At 45.6% G+C, this 5,513-nt stretch overlaps 1 pseudogene across 1 annotated transcript; it reads right to left on the reverse strand.

Moving 5' to 3' along the window:
• Nucleotides 1-1,543: 1,543 nt before the first annotated feature.
• LOC101584581 lies at nt 1,544-5,174 on the reverse strand (annotated as a pseudogene). Its single transcript, XR_192304.2, has 4 exons — nt 4,996-5,174; nt 4,819-4,836; nt 2,824-4,781; nt 1,544-2,361 (listed from the first exon to the last, which is right to left on the reverse strand). The product of XR_192304.2 is annotated as a trifunctional enzyme subunit alpha, mitochondrial-like (transcript).
• Nucleotides 5,175-5,513: the final 339 nt, after the last annotated feature.

Genomic DNA, 5,513 nt, shown 5'->3' on the forward strand with positions numbered 1-5,513 from the left:
CTGTTTTCAGCCTCCCAAGCACTGGGATTAAGGGGTGCACCACCACGACCAGTCTCCTTCACCATCTCAGCACACCCCAGGGGCGGGGCTGACACTGCACCCCAGGGATGGAACCCCAGTCCCTGCATCTGCCTAAGCAGGTGCCTTAGTCTGCTGAGCTATCTGGCTGCCCCTTTAAACAAATCTTGCACATTTATATCTAATAACCTGAGCAATTGATTTGAAGATAACATCTATAATACAGCAACTATTGCTGAATTCCTATTATTTGTTTAGTGAAATTTTGTATTATTTCTAATGCTGGGTTTTTTTTTTCTTTCACTGTTTTTTATTCTTTAAACAATACAAAAAAGGAAATGTGTGACCAGGCCACACAACAGCAGTCTGCTTCGGAAGAATGCACCTGTCAGAAGCAAATGCCAGATGGATCTCTTGTGTTGCCTATTGCAGTGGGAAGTATTGTTTAGAATGACAGCACCAGCCAAGGGCAAGGGAATTAAGAACTGGGCCAAGTCTTCCATCCTTGGCTTTAGAGAAATTTCTATTAAAATGTATTTAACTAAGGTCAGCTGGGATAGTGAGTTTTATGGCACCAGGTAGATTAAGATTTTACATGGATTAGGGCCAGCCAGATAACTCAGCAGACTAAAGCGCCTGCTTAGGCAGACCAAGGGCAAGGGAATTAAGAACTGGGCCAAGTCTTCCATCCTTGGCTTTAGAGAAATTTCTATTAAAATGTATATAACTAAGGTCAGCTGGGATAGTGAGTTTTATGGCACCAGGTAGATTAAGATTTTACATGGATTAGGGCCAGCCAGATAACTCAGCAGACTAAAGCGCCTGCTTAGGAAGACTCGAGGACTGGGGTCCAATTCCCAGCATGCCCTACCAGCCCTGTCCCCAGGGTGCACTGAGACAGTGACTGAGACTGGGTGTGGTGGTGAGCACCTGCAATCCCAGTGCTTGAGAGGCTGAAAACAGGAGAATCACTGCACAGAGTCCAATCTACATAGTGAGAGCCTGTAGACCCTGCACTAAATACATTTTTTTTTAAAAAGAAAGATTGTATATGGGTTGTGTTTCCATAAGAAAACAGAAGGCATGTGCAGTGCTCAAAGGTATACTTGAAGAGATTTATTGAAGGTACAACTTAGCCACAGAAAAAGCATTAAAGTGACCACCTCAGAGCATGAAACTCCCAGTGACAAGCAGGAAGCCATCCACAATGCTGAGCACAGAAGCCTAAGTGGTCCCTGGATCCCTGGCCCATAGCTGTCAATGGGCTCCTGCTATCGGCTTCTGTTTTCTGAAAGAACTGTGGAGATGCTGTGGAAGTTTCATAAGAGCAGATATGTTGTCAAATTGTCACCTTAGAGTGAAAATTTTAGCTAGTTAAATATGTAGTTGCCAGGCAACGGTGAGCCCATTGAGCTGCTGAAAGTGAATTTATACATCCGTCCACTTATGCATCATTTTCAAATGGATGCTCAGATGGCCAGCAGTGAGCTTAGAGCAAGCACTCGGGCTCACCCCGTGTTGCTATGGGGTGCTCATGCTTATGTATGGTGTTGCATGAGGGTAGGAGGACACCCTTGGTAGAATCTCTCACTCTCTCCACTGCAGGCTTTGAAGATGTAGCTGCCATGAGTGTGGCAAGCACAAGGCAATGGATTCTCCCAACAGCACAATAAAGCCTGGAAGAAAATCTTTCCTGCACAATTCCTGATGGAAACCCAGACCGTGTTGATGTCTTAATGGCAGTTTTGCAAGGTCCCTAATGAGAGGACCAGCTAAGCCATACCTGGATTCCTGGTCCTCAGAAATTGGGAATGGAAAAAAAATCACAGTTTTTTTGACAGTCTGTTTTTTATTGTTATCCTGCATTTGGTTGGGTGCAGGTATGCCCTTGCTCCAGATATGCTCTGGCTCCCACTGGCCTCTAGCAGAAACACACACGGCTCCAGATGGCTCTTAGCTGCTGCCCTGGGCCTCAAAGAGGCCCAAAGAGCACAGTGGTTCACCTTCCAACATGAGGTACAAACCCTAAGTCAGTCACACTTCACCAGGAAGAAGTGGTCGAGATGAAGGAGCTTTAATTGAGGAGCAAGCCAAAGCCAGACTTGGTCTCCTGCTTCCCGATACTTTACACAGTGCTGGAGAATCAACCAGTGCTGGGGCCCACTGAGTTAGTGTTGATGGGGTAGGGCATGGTCTGGTCACTGGTAGAACTTCTTGCTGGTGCTGATAGCATGGTCCAGGAGCAGTTGGCATGGGGTGAACTGTTTTCCATAGACAGCCTCATACTTCTGGAGCCGGTCCACTACATCTGGGCACTGTACAAATCCACAAAGTGGAAGGGGCCTGAATGGAAAAACCAGCACCAGCCAAGGGCAAGGGAATTAAGAACTGGGCCAAGTCTTCAATCCTGGGCTTTAGAGAAATTTCTGTTAAAATGTATATAACTAAGGTCAGCTGGGATAGTGAGTTTTATGGCACCAGGTAGATTAAGATTTTACATGGATTAGGGCCAGCCAGATAACTCAGCAGACTAAAGCGCCTGCTTAGGCAGACTCAAGGACCGGGGTCCAATTCCCAGCATGCCCTACCAGCCCTGTCCCCGGGGTGCACTGAGACAGTGACTGAGACTGGGTGTGGTGGTGAGCACCTGTAATCCCAGTGCTTGAGAGGCTGAAAACAGGAGAATCACTGCAAAGAGTCCAGTCTACATAGTGAGAGCCTGTAGACCCTGCACTAAATACATTTGTTAAAGGAGACAGGAAGAGCACTAGGCCAGAGCACCAATAGCTCAACCTGTAGACCCACCTCCAAGACATGGAGGGAAGTCGATCCCAAAGACTGCTCTGATATCTCCTTCCGCAGGTGTGGCCAAGATGCCTTCCTGCAGGCACATAACCGCCTCATTGACAAATCTTGTCACCACATGGTACTGGAGGTCTCCGACCTCAGGCTTAGCAGGCAGCTTCAAACCTGCAAAACTACTATCCATGTCAGAGTTCAAATTCTTATTCTTGGAGTGCCCCCTCACCATAGATGTAAAAGCCCTTCCCAGACTTGTGACCCAGGAAGCCCTTGACCACCATCTGTTTCAGCAGTTCAGCATTTCCACCTCCAAACTGCTCCCCAAAAGCCTTGCCTAGATCTTCTGCCACGTGCTGCACCACATCCACTCCAACTTCATCTGCCAGGGCAGCAGTATCCACAGGAAAACCAAAGCCTGTGATCAGGGAACCCAGCCTCTTAGGGTCAACTTCTTCCTGCAGGATCCATATGACTTCAGACGTCATGGGTGCAAGACATCTGGTGGTGTAGAAGCCCGGTCCATCCTTAACCACAATGAGGACCTTGCCCTGCTTGAGACCAACTGTTACAATGGAGGCGGTTGTGTCCTGGCTTGTTTTCTCAGTTGTGACAATCTCTAGCAGCTGCTTCTTGTCCACAGGAGAGTAGAGCAGGCCAATCATCTTCTCAGGTCTTTTGCTGACTGCAGCAATTTCCTTGACTGGGAGAACAGTAATGTTACTGGCAAAGATACAGTGATCTAGAATCACCGCTTCCACTTCCTTGAGCACTTTATGATTAATACTAAGGTCCTCAAACAGTTTCAATCACCATGTCAGACTTTTCAAAATCCTGGTAATCAAGCTGCCCAGTCAAGTTGCTAAACAAAGAGTCCCTTCCAAATGATGTTATAATTTTCTTCTTCACTTTGTCATTCAATCCTTTGAACACCTGCTGTTGTCCTCAGCACAGCCCAGCTACTGAAACAATAAGCAGGGTCTTCAGTCCCTTATCCATGGAGACCCGTGCGACACCAGCTCCCACCAGGCCTGTGCTAAGAATGGTCAGTTGTTTAATTTCCTTCCTTCTACTGAGCTCCAAATTTATTTTTCTTGCATAGGACTTGGCCGTAATACAGTCTCATGAAGGCCTTTGACTCTTTGGTCATTGCAAACTCTCCAAATTTCTGTGACTCAGCCAGAAAACCAGCTTCACTTCCTTGTTCAATTCCAGTCTTTACTGCATCAATTATTTTCAGAGGTGTAGGATAAAAGCCTTTGATTGGCTTTCACACTTTTTCTTCCACTTTTTTGTAAACCTGTTGCTTGAAAGAAAAAAAAAAAAAAAGGTTGACTAATGGCCTATGATGTCAGTTTTTCTACCAATCCCTTGTTTCTCACTGGTGTGATCTTATCAGCTAGTCCTTTGGCAAATGTAACTGCAACTTCCTCCAGGTATCCAATTGTCCTTTCCTCTGGAGGTTTGACTCCTGGTCCCAGGGGTTCCACCAGTTGGTCAACCAGTCCTATTTTCTTCACTCTTTCTCCATGAGTGTTTCTACCAGTCAGCATTACATAAAAAGCAGAAGGTTTACCCAGCATTCTGGGCAGATTTAGGGTGTCTCCTGATCCAGGTAAGATCCCCAGCAAGACTTCAAGGACACCTAATACTGTTCTTTTATCCTTTGTTGCTGTTCTGTATTGGTATGAAGTGGCAAGCTCAAGTCTTCCTCCCAAGCAGGCTTCAATGATAGCAGCTACACTAGGCTTTGTGGCCTTTTCAAGTTTTGCAAACATTCTTTGTGCTTCCTGTTATATTCTGGTTACTTCTTGAGAGGTTTCAACATGCTGCTAACATGTTGATATCAGCTTCTGCAACAAAGCAGACAGGCTTTGATGAGATAAGGACTGTACTTCAGATCTGATCATTAGATCCAAATTTCTTTTATTATTTCCATGAACTCTGATTGTATTTCTTTTTTTCTTTTTTTTTTTTCCTGTATTTTAGGGAAGGATCTACAGGGTGTTCAGAGTCTCACTACTAGATCAGACTCATAGTGATCTGCCTGTTTACAGCCTCCCAAGAGCTGGGATTAGAGGCGCGCTCCACCACACCCAGGTTCAATTGCTGTCTCAGCAAGCTCTGGGGGCGGGGTTGGCATAGCAGACCTGGGGATCAAACCCCTGGCCCCTGTGCCTGCTTGCAGGCACTTTAATCCATTGAGCTATTTGGCCAGCCCTGATTCCATAGTTGAGATGGGTTCTGGTCAGCAAAGCAGAAGACCCTGTAAAGTTGTGGCACATATAACCTCAAGAGCGGAGGATCCTGAAGGTGTTGAAGTGGCTGAGGCTGCCAAGTGTCTGAGATGCCACCATCTTAAGCAGGAGAGGACAAAAAGTGTAAAGAAAGCATGTCTTGAAAAAACCACATGTATTTTAGTCCACTAAGTTTGTGGCAATTGACTGTGTCGTAGGAGTTAAATAATACAATTGCTAACAACTGTAAGCATGTGTGATTGCAAGATAAAATAGACAGTACAGAAATGGGGGAGAGGGGACAGGCAAAAAGAATAGAAGGGAAAAATGGAAACAAAGCTTTTGTAAATAAGCAGGGAAGGAAGGAGGAGGCAATGGGAAAGAAAGAAAAAACAAGATATGTCACTATAGCTAAAAAATTCCCCACGATGAACATGATCATTACATATCTAAAGTCTA

Source organism: Octodon degus, unplaced genomic scaffold (genome assembly GCF_000260255.1).
Source record: "Octodon degus isolate 3935 unplaced genomic scaffold, OctDeg1.0 scaffold00001, whole genome shotgun sequence".
NCBI classification, from domain to species: domain Eukaryota; kingdom Metazoa; phylum Chordata; class Mammalia; order Rodentia; family Octodontidae; genus Octodon; species Octodon degus.